General features: G+C 45.2%; 1 protein-coding gene across 25 annotated transcripts in view; it reads left to right on the top strand.

The window, feature by feature from the left end:
- SUDS3 (SDS3 homolog, SIN3A corepressor complex component) overlaps positions 1 to 15,660 on the top strand; it is a 423,529-nt gene that overhangs the window by 328,304 nt on the left and 79,565 nt on the right. The window lies entirely within an intron of this gene.

The raw sequence follows: 15,660 nt of genomic DNA, 5'->3' as shown, positions 1-15,660 counted from the left end.
AGTCCCTCATCCTGGATGTACATTAAATTCATCAGTGGAGAGTTAGAAAGGAGGGGGTGGGGAGAGAGCAAGGAGGGAAGGAAGGAGGGAAAAATTTAGGACCCTATTCCAGATCTACCAAATTGCAACCAGTTGGGCAGCGAGGGGTGCAATTCCCTGAACCAGGAACAGTGGGTCTCTGTCCGAAGTGCTGAAATCTCTGAGCACTCTTTTCCCTTCATGCTCCTTCTTAGCTTCCTTCAAATTCTTAAAAATTTGAATTGATCCTCTATCACATATCAGGTCCTATTATAGACACCAGGATTCAACAATAAGCTGACAAAAGCCCTGCTCTTTTAGAGCTCATGTTCTAATGGGTGGAGTCTGGCGAGAAGTTTAAAAAAAAAGACAAAATATATATTAGAAGGTTAAAGTGTTGTTAAAAAAAAAAAAAAGTAAAGCAGAATAATGGAACAGGGAGGGCAAAATTTTTATTGCATCCGTAAATAGGATGGTCAGCTAAGGCCTTGTGGAGGTGATGGCATCTGAATAAACATTTGAAAGAGACGAGGGAGTGAGCTATTCAGATTTGCCTACAGTTTCACACTGACCTACTGGTATTGCTCAAGTTTCCCATCAAATCTCTGTTTTTTCCTCACATCAGTGCTTTTGCTCCTCCTGGAATTTTCTTCCCTACAACTCCCATCACTACCATGTTCAAATCCTACCCTTTTAAAAAGGACCCTATATAAATATCACCTCCTTTAAGAAGCCTACCAGAATTGTCCTTTGATAGGAAATAATCTATCTTCCCTACTAACCTTCACAACTCTTAGAACTATAAAACTCTCTAATTCTTTTTATTTTTATTTTTATTTTTATTTTTTACTATGTTGCTTTGGCTGTTTATGTCCTTAGGTCGGCTCTTTCATTTGTCTCTGAGTTCCACAAGGGTAGAAAAGGCGCGTCCATGGTTAAGATCACAGTATCTGGAATCAGACAGACCCTCATTCAAATCTCAGTTCCTCTCCTTGCTATTTGTGACACTTTGGACAGTTGAGGCTTTGAACGTGTTACCTCACTTCTGTGGACTTTAGTTTCGTTATCTGTAACATGGAGGTAGAATTATCAGACTTAGGGGGTTGTTGTGATAATTAAGCATTAATGGATATAAGGCATTTATCAAGGTGTGTGGAATGTAGTTAACATCCAGGTAACAATCCAGTAATTACTTCTCCTCAACTCTTATATGCCTATCCCAGGTGGTGGCATATAGTTTTAACCCCATAAAATTTGCACATGAATGCATCTCTTTACTAGTCTTTTTCACAGAGTGATATATCCACTACCTGTACAAGAATCAAACAGGAAAGCTTAGTAAAACAGATTCCCCGGCTCTCTAGCCCTCCTGATGTCAGAGAGCAGGAGTCCAGGAATCTGATTTTTAAACAACATCTTGGGTGATTCTTGAACACACAAAAATTTGAGTTACCACTGATGATAAGAGTAGTTATGGTATGGAGATTTTTTCGGATTATATGTTTTAAATACAACATAATTTTAATATAATTTAATTGAGGATTAAATTAATATATATATATAATATGTATATGAATTTAGATATATGTATATGGCTTAGAAGAGTACCTGGCATACAGTGTGTCTTAGCTATTATTTTGTTTGTAAGCAACCTCTGTGAATAGTCAGTTACATGAATTTGGCTGGGGGCTCCTGAACTTGCTTGAGAGACCTCCTGCCTTACAGCCTTGCTCTGTGTGTAGAGCTGTTCTAAAGACCTGAACCTCAGACAGAGAGAGAATGAACCCCAAATGAGCCTCAAGCACTTGCCCTGCTGGTAGAAAAATAGCATCATCTCTGTTCTTTAAAGAATTCCTCTGGCAGATGTACACACAGCTGTTCTCCCTCCTTCCTGCAGACAGAGAGCATGTGGGTACTGCCAGGAGTTCAGGAAACCATGCTATCACCAGCTCATGCAAATAAGGCCCATCACGCTTTCCCCCTTCTCATCAGTCTCCTCTTCTCCTTTATTTCTGTCCAAGGGTGAAATGGGTTGGGAGACATCTCCTAGTTTTAGTTGTTCTTAGAGGAGAAACTGGAGGGAAAGAAGCCCCAGGAGAGGAGAACTGCTAGGAAGGGAGAAGGAGATAGAGAAGAGAAAGTCTGGGTGGCTGACAGGATGCAGCATGTCGTGTTGCTTGAGTTCAATCCCAGCAACGCTGTCTTGCTGTGTGACTCTGGACAAGTGTTTCTCTCTCAGATTCCAACCCTAAGCTGAATAGCAGGTTATAGTGGAGTGATCACGTGCTTTGGAGCCTGATCTATGGAAGTTGGAATCCAGGCTCCACCCCTACCAGCTGTATAACTTTGGGCAAATCTCTTTACTTCTTTGCATACTCAAGTTTTCTTTAAAGAAGGATAAGATAGGGGAGATTTGTCTTCTGTTCCCAACAGGTTATGGTAAGGATGAAATGACCCAGTAAATGTCAGAACACATTTTTTTTTTCTTTTTAGGGCCACACTTACGGCGTATGGAAGTTCCCAGGCTAAGGGTCAAATTGGAGCCACAGTTGCCTGCCTATGCCACAGCCATGCCAGATCTAAGTCATATCTGCAACCTGCACTGCAGCTCATGGCAATGCCAGATCCTTAACCAAGTGAGTGAGGCCAGGGGTCAAACCCACATCCTTATGGACATTGTTGGATTCTTAACTTGCTGAACCACAATGGGAACTCCCAGAACACATTCTAAGATGTATGCCATATCATCCATTACATCCATGAAAACTCGACTCTCTCACCCCTCCCCCTAAGTCAAGAACAGCATTTTGCGGGACCAGAAATCACCTTGCTATAGGTGCTGCCTAGAGAATGATCAAATTTCGACATGCAGTTCACTGCACTTGCTAACTTTGCTCCAGGCATTGGCATCGGGGAAGGACAGCTCTCTCATCCATCATGTCAATGCTCTCCTTTTGGAGCATTTGGCCCAGAGTCAGTTCAGTGCAATGGTTAAGCACAGGAGGCATAAGGAGGGTCTGGTCTCAAATCTGAGGCCTGTTGCTTACTAGATGTGTAGCTTTGGGCAAATCACTTAAACTCCCTGTGCCTCAGCTTCCTCCACATTTAAATGGGGATGATCATAACTACCTCACAGCATTGTTGAGGATTAAAAGGGATAAGGGGTATGTAAAGTATTTTGCCTAATGCCTGGTATGTGATAGGTGCTCAGGGAACAAATGCTAGATAGCTCTTACTCATTTATTTATTTTTTGAGTCTAAGGACAGGACAGCCTTCTTAGGTTTTCCAAGTTATCCTTCAGCCACTGAAGCAGAGAGTACACTGGCTAGAAGTATGAAATGTGTTGGCAGGAGCCACAGACTTGGGGTCACCATGGCTGGGGGTTGATACCTGCTGGGGCTGTGTGACTTAATTTTTTCTTTTTCTTTTTTTTGGGGAGGGGGATATGCTTGTGGCATGTGGAAGTTCCTGAGCCAGTAATCAAACATGTTCCTACAATGCTGGATCCTTAATCCACTGTGCCAGAAGGGAATTCAGACTGTGTGGCTTTAAAGGCATCTCTTCTTTTTCTTTCTTTCTTTCTTTCTTTCTTTCTTTCTTTCTTTCTTTCTTTCTTTCTTTCTTTCTTTCTTTCTTTCTTTCTTTCTTTCTTTCTTTTCTTCTAGCCATACCCATGCAGAATTTCCTGGGCCAGGGGTCAAAACTGTGCCACAGGAGTGACCTGAGCCACAACAGTGGCATCGCTGAATACTGCTAGGCCACCAGGAAACTTCAGATGTGTCCCTTCTTCCTCTCAGTGTTAATTTTCTCATCTGTAAAATAAGGGGAAGTGATCTTCCTCTATCTGCCTCACGAGATAATTGTGAGGCTCAGCTGAGTGAATTTATGAAAAAGTAGTTTGTCAATTTAAAAGTGCCATATAGGAAGTTTGCATTGTTGCTCATCAGAAACGAAGCCAACTAGTATCCATGGGGATGCAGGTTTGATCCCTGGCCTCACCCAGTGGGTTAAGGGTCTGGCATTGCTGTGAGCTGTGGTATAGGTCGCAGATGCAGCTGGGATCCTGCGTTGCTGTGGCTGTGGTGTAGGCTGGCAGCTGCAGCTTGGATTCGACCCCTAGCCTGGGAACTTCCATATGTTGCAAGTGCAGCCCTAAAAAAGAAAATAATCAATAAATAGAAGTGCCATGTAGCTACTGTGTGGGAGAAATGGGTACCATCTCAGTGCCACAGGCTGCTTTCTCTTTACCATTCTGAAGGTCACTGGCAGCCAGGAAGACTATACCAGATGGAATCTGGCTTGTCAAAGCCTGAATCTTTCAGAAATAGAGAACTGCCCCAGCCACCAAGCTCTACCTTCCTGTCAGTATCAGTAGGCCTCATCAATCACTGGCGATTCCTTAAAACTCCTCCCCCTAGCAGTTTACTGTATAGCTGAGCCAAGATAATACAAGCTCTTGAGAACATATGATGGTCTGGCCTCCTCTCGAACACACGTCACAACGCTCAGGGCCCCATGATGAAACAGAGAGCTGAGAGTTTGAAGAACATATGATGAAAGGATGACCCATGGAGGAGTGGGCAAGGTGAGGGGAATTGATGAGGGATATTAAGACACCCAGACACTAGCAATAGTTGGCAGCAGTTACCACCCCTAGGCTTGAACAGAAAGGAGAGGAGGGGGGTAATTAGAACCTGGTGAGGAGTTCCCGTGTGGCTCAGTGGGTTAAGAACCCAACTGGTATCCCTGAGGATGTGAGTTTGATCCCCGGCCTTGCTCACTGGGTTAAGCATCTGGCATTGCCCTGAGCTTTGGTATAAGTTGCAGACGTGGGTCGGATCCAGCATGGCTGTAGCTGTGGTGTAGGATGGCAGCTGTTGCTCCAATTCAGTCCCTAGCCTGGGAACTTCCATATGCTGCGAGTGCAGCCCTAAACAAAAACAAAAACAAACAAACAGAAAAGAACCTGGTGAGAGGTGGAGCCAGGGAGAGGAGGCCAGAAGGAGCTGCAGTTAAGGAAGGACTTAGCCACAGCCAGACTGCAGTGCTGAGTTAGGAAGTAGGAGAGGGGATGGGAGAAATACCTCCACCTTTTTCTTCTAGCTTTCCAACCTTGCTTGTACGTCCCATTGACTAAACTGGGAAGCTAGAGGACAGAGAGCCCATGGGTGCCATCCAGACGGATCAGGCTTCCGAGGCAGAGAGCAGTGTAGAGGGTGGCAGAGAGCACATCCGGATGGGGAGTGAGTGTCACAGCCAGGGAACAACCAGCCTGCTCCCAAATGCTTCTTCTCACTGGCTCTCTGGGGCCCCCAGACTCTTAGGGAAAGGTCTTGTCTCCACTTTTCTTGAGCCATTTTCAGAGAGCATTGTCTCCCTCATAGACTCTCTCCTGGGGACCAGGACCCCTCCTGAGAGAGCGGACACAGAAGGACAAGGAAAGCTCTGAGATAGGATAGGATGACAAGGGCAAAATGTAGGACGAGTTAAAGTCTGAACGCTTTTCGTAGGCTGAGCACTGAGCTCCATGCAGGTCAGGTCAGTGAAAACAAAGTCCAGCTCTTCCCAAAACTGCTCATGTTTTCTTCTTTACATGCAGCTTGGAGCACATTTGATTTTCGTGGCTACATTAGAGTGGTTAAGAGTGTGGCTTTGGAATCACACAGATCTGGCCCTCCCACTTCTGGTGGTTTAAACTTGGACATGTTTATTAACCTCTCTGAGCTTCGGTTGCTTCATCCATAAAATAGGAATAAATCTCCTTCCTAGAGTTTCATAACAACTCAGCAAAGGTTGCATGAAAGGCCGAAAGCAAAGGATCTGGCCACCCAGGAGACTGTCAGAATAGCCTGGCTAGAAGGTTATACTGTTACTGGCATGTGAGGTTCTCTGGTGGGGCTTCCATGGCTGAGGTGCAGCATACTCTCAGCCCCCACCTCAGCCTCCCTCCCTCTGTCAGATGCTCACTTCTGGCCCTGTGCCCCTGGGAAGGGCTGCTGGCTGGCTCAGCCTGCAGATCATGGGGCGGGAGAGGCTGGGAGAATGCAAATGTAGCCTTATCTGAGTATGTGCAGCTGCTTCCTTCCTTGAGTCCATAGCCAGGAACAAGGCCAGGCTCTGGGCCCCCTAGCATGCCCCAGGCTTCTTCTGGCCCTGCTGAGTCTATAGCATCAGCAACAACAATAATATTCAGCAATACCTCAGGCTTTTCTAAATGCAGAGCGTGTTGATGTTTATCCTCTCATTGTATCTTCATGATGACCCTGGATTATTATGACCCAGGAAATTTTACAGAGGAGGAAAACCAAGGCTCAGAAGGGTCAAGAGTCTTGCCCAAGCTCACATGGCTAATTGGTAGTGGAATGAGGATTAGAACCCATGCAGTTTGACACCAGAATTTAAGGTTCATTGTATTAGTGAGGGTGCTTCTTGTTGCAAGTAGTGGAAAACCTAAGACTCAATGTACTTAAAGAAGAAAGACTTTTGTAGTATTCCTAACAGGCAGTCTGGAGGACATCTGGTTCTGTAGTTAGTTAATTAGCACTTCAACCATGTTAGTGAACCTGGATTCTTTTTAGTGTCTAAACTCGTGGGAATTGCCTTCAGTTTGACTCTTCTTAAAGTCACAGAATGGCTGCTGTGGTTCCAGGTATCACATCCAGATACAACATCCAGGGAAGATGAAAGGCCTTCTTTGACTGTGTCTTTATTTGTTTATTTTACTGAAGTATATTTGATTTACAATATTGTGTTAGGTTCAGGTATACAGCATAATGTTTGAGGGGGTTGGGTAGATTATATTGTGTTATAGGTTATTACAAGATATTGGATATAATTCTCTGTGCTATACAGTAAATACCTATTGCTTATCTAGTTTACCTGTTCATCCCATACTCCTAATTTGTCATCTTCCCCCCTCCACTTGACTATGTCTCTTTAAGAACAAGGAAATATTTCTAATAAGCCATTGGCCAAAAACAGTCCCCTGTCCCATTCCCAAACCAATTCCTGGCAAAAGAGGGAGAAAATGGCCATGATGAGCAGCCATCTGTTCTCCATCTACATGCTTGTGACAACTATACTATTAATTCTGGCCCTGTGACTCATCTTCTATCTGTGTCTATTACTAGTTGCAAAGTTCATGATGTTTAAGATGAATCTGGTGTAAGGGCACAAGAGTTGTGGTCTCAGCCTATCACTGACTTGGAGAATAGTGGGACAAGCCACTTTCCCTCTCTGAAGGGTATACACTGCAGTAAGTGGACGCCCTGTCTCTGGGGTCAGAAAACCAATTCTGGCTATGTGGCCCTGAGCAAGACTTCCCAACCTCCATTTTTTTTTTTTTTTTTTTCAGTAAAGGAGGCTTAATCATGGTGTGTGTCTCTAGACTAGAGTGAGGATTATAGAGAAATTAGTGCAAAAGCACCTAGCACAGTGCCTTGTATGTAGTAGGTGCTCAGTAAAGACCAGCTAGTGTTAATACCATAGACATTACATTTCCTCATTTTGAGAATTAAGGAGCCTCTGACCTTGGGGACCCTGCCTTTGCATTTAGCTCTGTGACCAGCTTGTTTCCCTGGGAGAGGAGGTGGCTGATATCACTTTGACTCTTAAGGGAATTTTTCCAGGCAGCCGTCATGTTCATCCCTACCTGCTAAGCTATTCCACAGTCTGCACCATGCAGAGCATAAACTGACGTTTCTTTCTGCCTGCGCAGTGCTGTGTGAAGCTGGTATGAAGGACCAGAGACCACAGCCTTCCTCCAACAGCCAATAGCTGCAGAGAGCCAGCGGCATTTTTTTTCCCTCAGGGAGCTGAGGACAGCAAGTGACATGCAGGAGGCAACTGAGCCGCCTTGTGGCTGGTGAGTGGCTCCTGCAGCCATCCTCCTTGAGCTGGTACAGAAGAACAGGCTGAGAGGAGCAAGTTAGCAGCAGAAGCTTCTAGCATCACAGACCTATGCTGGAAGTGTTTGTAGCATGTCAGCTCAGCTAGAAGCACTGTGCAGTTGGGCGGCCGAGACCCAGTCCAGCTCCCAGCTCTGCACTTTTTTTTTGTTGTTGTTTGTTTGTTTGTTTGTTTTGTCTTTTTGCCATTTCTTGGGCCACTTCCACGGCATATGGAGGTTCCCAGGCTAGGGGTCTAATCGGAGCTGTAGCCACCACATTAGACCTACGCCAGAGCCACAGCAACGCGGGATCCGAAGCAGTGGCTCAGAGTGTAGATTCTAGATGTTGCCTGGGTTCAGATCTCAGCCTTACCACTTAATGTGTGACTTTTGACCTTAGATATAACCAATCTGGGTTGCATCTTTAAAACTTTTAAAAGATTACATAATAGGAGAGAAGGAATGAACAGGGGGAAAAAATAGGATAATGCGTGTGACAGAGGAAAAAGTCCAGATCCTTCAGATGTTTAAAGAAGATCCATAAATGTTGACACTTATGCAGTGAGGAACTGGACCCTGTTATCATGTGCTGGTTAAGTGACAAACACTTTACAACCAACCCTCTTGGTTAGCTTTAATCTTCAAAACCACCTTACAAGGGAGGTTATTTATTATGCCAATTTTACAGCTGAGGAACTGGAGCTTTGGAGAGGTGAAGCCACTTACCCAATATCTTTCAGCTAAAACTGCCAGTGCTGGTATTTGAACATAAGTCATCTGGCTTCCGGCCCCTATATGCTTACCTGCTCTGCTGGTCCTCTGTACTCCAGGTGCATCCCTTACCTGGGTCTCCACCTAGCCTCTGTTGTAAAGTGGGAAGATGGTTGTTGCAGATGAAGGTGGTCAAGAGGCCAAGTCCTTCCTACTCTAGCTTAGGTAGGGTGCTGTGATTTATTAAGGTCTCAGGCCTCCTGGGACCTGCCTGCTCTGTGAATTCCTAGGGTCTTGCGAGAGCCTTTTGCAAGAAGCAGCCGTGTTCCTGCGTGGGCTCAGCTGGCTGCTCTCCAGCTGGAAAATCTGATGTTTGACTTTCTGTCTGTGCTTGACAAATAGGGCAGACCTGGGTGCTGCATTGTATTTAAGCCAGTGTTGGTGCTGGGAGACTGCCAATGGGTTTCTGAGGGGCGAGGGTGGGGTGCTGGCCCAGGGGCCTCTGTAGAAGCTCTTCTGCCACTACAGCTGTTGGAAAAGTAATGTTTCCAAAGCGATTACCATTTTGGTAATCATGGAAGGTAACAGCTCGAATTTATTAAGCCTTTCCCAAGTGCTAGGTACCATAGTCCAGACTGTGGCTTGGGCATCGGGAGTTTTAAAAGCTCCGAGGGAAATTCTAATGGGCAGCCAGGGTTGGAAACCATTGGCCTAGGAGAATGGCACAAACAAGGGGGAAATGAGGCCAGAGACAGAGGTGGGTGGCACCATGGAATAGTGTCTTCAGAAGGGGTTGATTCTAAATTAGCTTTTCTTTTCCTCTTGCCCCTCTGCTTCAGGTGTTAATTACCATCACCCCCACCATCACCGTCATTATCATCCTCACAGCAGCTCTGCATTTATTTAGCACTTACTACACGCCACCCACTCTGTTGAATGTATCATCTCATTTTATCTTCAAAAAATCCCACGTTAGCCACTATTCTCACCTCCATTTTATCAAAAAAACAAAAACCGAACCTCAGATAGGTTAAGTAATGTGTCCAAGGACACACAGCTGGTAGAGATAGATGAAGAATTTCAAACTTTTTCTTCATTTCCTTCTTTTCTTCTTTCCTTCCTTCCCCTTTCCTTTCTTCCTTCACGTTTTCTTTCTCATTTTCTTTAGTTTTCTTCCCCCATTCCTTCTTCTTTTCCTCCCTCCAATTCCCTCTTTCCTTTTCTTCTTCTCCTTTCTGTCTTCCTTTCTTCCTGCGTTTATGTGAACTGTTCACTGGGAAATAGGAAAGTGATGAGATAAAGCTGTCCTCAAGATGTTTTTAATCCTGCTGTTGAAGCAGTGCTTTCATTCATTTATTCAGTGCTTTCATTCATTTATTCAACAGTTGTTTTATTCAGTACTGCTTATGTGCCGGACACTGTCCTACATGCTAGGGCTTTAGAATAAACAAAAATCTCTGCCTTTATAGACCTTGCTTTCTTGGGAAACATACCCGCGGGAAATACTATTGCCTTAGTTTTCTTGGGCTGCCGTAACAAAATACCATAGACTGGCTGGCTTAAACAACAGACGTTTGTTTCTTACAGCTCTGGAGGCTGAAAGTCCCAAACTGGATGGATAGTTTCTGGTTAAGGTTCTCTTCCTGGCTTATAGATTAAGGTTCGATCCCTGGCCTTGCTCAGTGGGTTAAGGATCTGGTTAAGAATCTACCTTCTGGCAGGTTACTCACATGGCAGGGAAGGGATGGAGAACGGGGGACAGAGAGACACAGAGAGAACAAGTTCTTTGGTGTCTCCTTTTATGAGGGCACTAATCCCATAATGGATTAGTCTCATCTAAACCTAATTACCTCCCACAGGCCCCACCTCCCAATATCATCACATTGGAGCTTAGGTTGTTAACATAGGAAATTTGGAGGGACACAATTCAGTCCATAGCAACTATCTAGCGGTGTAAGACAATTTACAAGTGCTGCCACAGAGCAGTACAGGCAAGAGGACCAGACAAAGGACATAAAAAGTGAGCTAAAGGTGATCAAAGGAAGAAATTATAGAGACAGAGGGGTTATTGGGGCAGAAGGTGAAGTCAGTCTGTTAAACAGGTTGTCTCTCTGCCCATTTGGTTGTCTTGCATCTTCTTCTGCTCTCAACATCACAAACTGGAGTCATGGCTACCACTGTGTACAAACTCTTGATAGCCTACTTCCTCTTTCCTAAGGAGGGTTCTTGGGGTCATAGTCAAGGTTTGTAGTCCTTTGAGGTCTAGGCTTGCAGGAATACTTTTTGGCAGCCCAAAGAATTTTTATGGAAGACTTTGGACTTATTGGACTACTCAATCTTTTTTTTTTCTTTCTTTTTTTTTAAGAAACAGGAAAGCTGAAGCGAGACCAAAAAGAAAGTATGAATATGTTTTCATTTCTCATGTGGGAATATGCAGGCCTATGTGGAAGAATGTGTGAATGTGGGAACATTGTGTATGTGCCTTTGTGTAGGAATATCTTAGGCATGTGGGTGTGTGCACTTGTATGTAAGTCTGTATGTGGATCTGTATGTGGGCACACGTATATATACAGATCATGAAAGGGTATCTGTGTTTGTGTCTGTTGAGGGTGTCTGTGGGTGGGTTCATTAGATGAAACATGAGCCCTTACAGGTACATGTTAATAAAACTATATGGATGTGAGAAAATACCTGAAGTATCTGTATTCATACATATAAGTTAATCAGCTACTGCCAGAAAAATGCTGTGTAACAAACTACCCCAAAACTCAATGACTTACAAAAATTTGCATTCATTCCAGAGGCTGGAAAACTTTTTTTGTGGATGGTATGTATTTTTGGCTTTATTGATCATACAGTGTCTGTTGCAGCTATTCAGCTCTACCTTTGTAGGGTGAAAGCAGCATAGACAACACATCAATAAATGGGCATAGGTATGTTCTAATACATCTTTATTTACAAAAGCAGGCAGAGGCTGAATTTGGTCCATGAGCTATATAGGTTTCCAACCTCTAGTCTCGTCTCAGACTTCCAGGTCTGGGGTCAGCCGTGGTGCAGGTGATCTAGACTGGGCTCTGCTGGGTAGCTTGACGTCAGGCTGTGGGTCCAGCTGAGCTGAGTTACCAGTGTTCATGAAGTTCATGTCTGCTCCAGGTTCATCCTGGGCTCAGGCTGAAGGAGCCTATCTACACCTGGCCAATCACAAGAGAGCAAGGGAACAAACCAGAGCTCACAAGCAAATGTAAACCCTCCTTGTGTCACACCTACTAACATTCCATTGGCCAAAGCAAGCCAGGTGGCCAAGTTCACCTTCAGCGGGTAGGGAAGTAAAGTAAGTCCCCAGTGAGAGGAAGTTATGTGACAAAGGGTACAGATAGATGGTTTTAGTATAAGAAAGGTGTGAAGAATTTCAAACGACGACTGGCAGTGTGTCTGAAGGCTATGTGTGAGACTGAGTGCATGATGGTGTGTGTAGAAGGGGGTGTTTTGTGTCTGAGGGGTCCTCAGGGCCTGAATCTGGGACCATGTGTATAAGAAGTTACTGGGGGGCATTTAGAAGGTAGGTTGTGTTTGTGTGTGAGCACTTGTGGGTGAATGTATGGACTAGGTGTGCATCTAGGTGTATATGAATAGCTATGTGCATATGTGTGGGGTGTGTGGAGGGATGTGTTGGCAAGTGTATATGTACCAGGGTGCCTCTGGGTATATATGCCTGGCTATGAAAATGTCTGTGTGTGCTTGTGTGGGGTATATGTAGTGTGCCTGGGGAATGGGGGGTGCACGAGGGAGCACCAGCATGCTCCTCAGGGGTGTGTGTGCCTACATTGACTGAGGGGAAAGTGAAGGCGGGGCATGGGAGCAGGAGATGGCCTCACTCCCCTTTCCTTGGCACCGTCTCAAAACCACTCCAGTCTCACCATGTGAGTCCTTTGTAGCTAAGATTAATTTTCTTATTTAGCATTTATGTGGCACTTTAGATCTGCAGAGTGCTTGACAATCAGTTTTATTAGTTGTGCTTGTGTGTTATATATAGAAACAACCTCAGCTGCACCCAGCGCCTCTCTCTAGAGAAGGGAACTGGGCAGGACAAACTTCACTCTCCTTCAAGCCTGGCCCATTTTCAGGGACAAGGTCTGCTCTTTTGTGTGTGGACAAGTATCAAAGTGGATTGATTGGTGGTTGTGGTGATGGCGAGGGAGTGCGGGCAGTTCTCTCGTAGTCCATTCCCTCCCTGCCTTTCCCACCACCCCCAGCTTTCCCTTATCCAGGAGAAATCATTTAATCTAATCCCTAGATTTGCCTGACTCAGCTTATTACTTGCCTGGGCTAGTGGATGAGGGGCTATTTGCAAGACTGCCTTCCGACTTTATTTCTTATATTAATGTACCTGTTCTTTGTGTTAGCCTTTCAGACTTAATCCCTTGCTTTATGGCTACTAACCTGTCTGCGGTGAGTGCTCCCCTACCAAAGCAAACCCTGAGATAAGAATTTGAGTGCAACGAATTTATTAGGGAGGTGATCTCAGGAAGGATGATGAGGGAAAGGAAAAGCAAGATGGGGAAGGTAGAAAAACCAAGAAGAGGTGTCCCCTTGAGGGGCTGACTGCTGTGGGCAACTGGAGCTTCATTCTACTGAGAAACCATCCCATAGAGAACAGAGGAACTGGGGTATTTATCAGTCTCACATGGGATTGGTTGAGTTCCCCTCTGCCCCCTGGGTGTTAACTCCCCTACACAGCTGGGTTGAGGCCAGGCAAGCTCCCTTGTTGCTGGAGGGCTTCCTCAGCTTGAGAGGACAGACAGACAGTTGTTGGGGAAACTACTGGTAGCAGCTACAGGTGAATTCAGGAGGGCCCATGGTACATGGGGTTGGAATCATCAGTATCCACTACACACCTCTGGACCACTAGTAAAACCTTCATTTCAAGATCGCAGATTTCATTAGTAAGTTCCTGGCTCACTGTCCATGAGGTCTGCAGCCGTGAGCTGGCCTGTGACTCTGCACTATCCTCGTTTCCTCCTCTCTCCAACTACTTCTCTATTTCTCTCCCTTACCCCCCCAAGTTGTGGGTACCTCCCCCAAATCCTTGTTTTTTCTTGCCCATACTCAAGCTCATCAGCATCCCATATGTGCCATATCAGAAACCGTAGCCCATGTCTCTCTCTCCAAATCCTGGCCTGTGTTTACAGCTGCCTCATTGAAATATTCATTCGAAAAATCACTCCAGCAACTCAGACTCAGCGTTTCCAAACCTAACTCATCATCTTTGACCTTCTGCTGAAATCTGCTGCATCCTTGCATCTCAAGTTCGCTCCAGGGCCAGCTGCGTTGGCATCATCTGAGAGCTTGTGGGTGCAGAATCTCAGGTCCTGTCACGGGCCAACTGAACAGGATGTGCATTTTTAACAAGTCCCAGGTGATTTGTGTGCACATTAATGTTTGATAAGCATTGGTCTACACTATTGATTCTCTGCATTTTATTAATGGCACCAGCACTTTACCAATTATCCAAGTCTTAAAACTTTGCAATTATTTGAATCCTAGGAATAAGTATCCACTAACCTTTTCCCACACCGGGATTTCAGTGGGACTGAAGTCTCAGTTTGAAAAGTAATAATGATGATAAAATAATTGATTTTAATATGTTTCAGCTGAATGTCTGTGCCAATACCGTTACACACATAATTTCACTTCAATAAATATTTATGGGGCTCTTATTCCATGTCTGGCTCCATGCTAAGCTGGTGATGATCTAACAATGAACTAGACTCAGTCTTTACCCTCAAGGAATTCACAGTTGAGAGGAAGGAGAAACAGAAGGAGCCTGGGAAACCAAAAGAGGGTTTTACATGGCCCTGCCAGGCAGAGGCAGCTTCCTGGCAAAGGGACATCCAGTGCAAAGGAAACTGAAGGATGAATGGACCCAGCCAGGGAAATCCAGAGAAAGAAGGCGCTTTGCAGGGTTAGGGTTAGGCTTGTGCACATACTCGTAGGTATAAAGAGCAGGGTGCTTTGGGGGGGAATTCTCCCTCATTCCCAAGTTTGTGACTTGAGGGGAAAATCACTTCATCTCTCCTGCCTCATTTTCCTCAACTCTAATTGGGAATAACAGAGTCTCCCTTCTCAGAGTCATCAGGAAAATTAAAATGAAACATTTTAGAACTGTAGCCACTTGTTTCTCCTAAGTACTGATGGATTATAAATTGTCAGCAACCAGAGCTTGGACCTTAGTTACCGAAAATATAATGGAGTAGTGGTTGAATGGGGGCCTCCCAAAGACACATCTATATCAAAACTTTGGAAGCAATGAATATTGCTTCATTTGGAAGAGGGGACTTTTCAGGTGTAATTAAGGACCTGGAGGGTCCATCATCCTGGGTTTGCTCTAGATCCAACCATAAGTGTCTCTATAAGAAGAAGAGAAGACACGGAACAGGGAAGAAGGCCATATGAAGGTGGAGGCAGAGGTTGGGACAATGCAGCTACAAGCCAAGGAATGCAAGGGATGCTGGCAGCCACCAGCAGCTAGAAAGAGGAAAGGAATTATCTTCTTCTAAAGCCTTTGGAGAGAGCATGGCTCTGCTGAGGCCCCAGTTTCAAACTCCTAGCTTCCAGAACTGTGAGATAATACATGTGTTATTTTAAGTCATCCAGTTTGTGGTAATTTGTTAAAGAAGCCATGGGAATTGAATAGACCACTCCAGAAACATACACATAATCACACACGTGGTAGCCAGGCAGGGGGCAGTGGAGCGGGTTCTGATGATGGAACAGGAAAGAAGGGTGCTGCGAAGAGAAGGGAGAACTGGGCTAGGGGTCAGGACGCGGGAAGGTGCTGTGGCTTGCAGACGCCCTACTGGCTGGAGGAATGGACCAAAGGTCACAGCCTAGAGGAGCACGCAGCCAGCACTGTGGGAGCCAGAGCCAGTCCCCTCCCCGCCTTTCCAGGCCTTGATTCTCTAGTACGGGTTATTCTCTAGTACGGGCTATTGAGACTGTGTGTAGGACCATATACCCGGCGCTCCCCTCCCCACCTCCGTCA

The sequence above is a fragment of the Sus scrofa genome, chromosome 14, assembly GCF_054392235.1.
Source record: "Sus scrofa isolate SSC_HxYL_T2T_F1_AM1 chromosome 14, Sscrofa_HxYL_maternal_Yorkshire_Landrace_v2.0, whole genome shotgun sequence".
NCBI classification, from domain to species: domain Eukaryota; kingdom Metazoa; phylum Chordata; class Mammalia; order Artiodactyla; family Suidae; genus Sus; species Sus scrofa.
This window is presented reverse-complemented; position numbering and strand designations above follow the sequence as displayed.